The following is a 576-nucleotide window of genomic DNA, read 5'->3' as shown; positions in this document are numbered from 1 at the left end:
GGACCCCCTGAACAATAATAGCTATGCCTAAAGGTCAACGAAAGGATACTTTTTCGTCGGTGTTGCATCGTATGTCGCTTTTCATGTAGATGAGAAAAGCTACAGCGACTACAGAGGACTATTTGGCACCACGCTCAGGGATCATGCCGAACACTCTGGCCCTTTGATATTTTGTAGTTTAGAACCCCCCGAATAATAATATCCATGTCTTCAGGTCGAGAAAAAGATACTTTTCCATCGGTGTTGCATCGTATGTCGCTTTTCATGCAGGTGAGAAGAGTTCACCGACCCTCGAGAACTGTTTGACACCTTGCTCAGGAATCATGCGGAATTCTCTGTCCCATTGATATTTTGTATTTTAGGGTCCCCTGATCGATAATATCTAGAACTGAAGGTTGAAAAATGGATAGTTTTTTCGGTGTTGCATCGTAGGCCGCCTTTCATGTACTTATTTAACCTAATAAAACAGGTCCTATTAATCACATCGTCAAAACTAAAGCATGAGAAGTGTGTCTGTGAGTAGACTAACTACTGTAAAAGAAAATTAATTGGTAGTTTTTGGATATTAATTATCTT

Source organism: Belonocnema kinseyi, chromosome 4 (genome assembly GCF_010883055.1).
Source record: "Belonocnema kinseyi isolate 2016_QV_RU_SX_M_011 chromosome 4, B_treatae_v1, whole genome shotgun sequence".
NCBI lineage: Eukaryota > Metazoa > Arthropoda > Insecta > Hymenoptera > Cynipidae > Belonocnema > Belonocnema kinseyi.
This window is presented reverse-complemented; position numbering follows the sequence as displayed.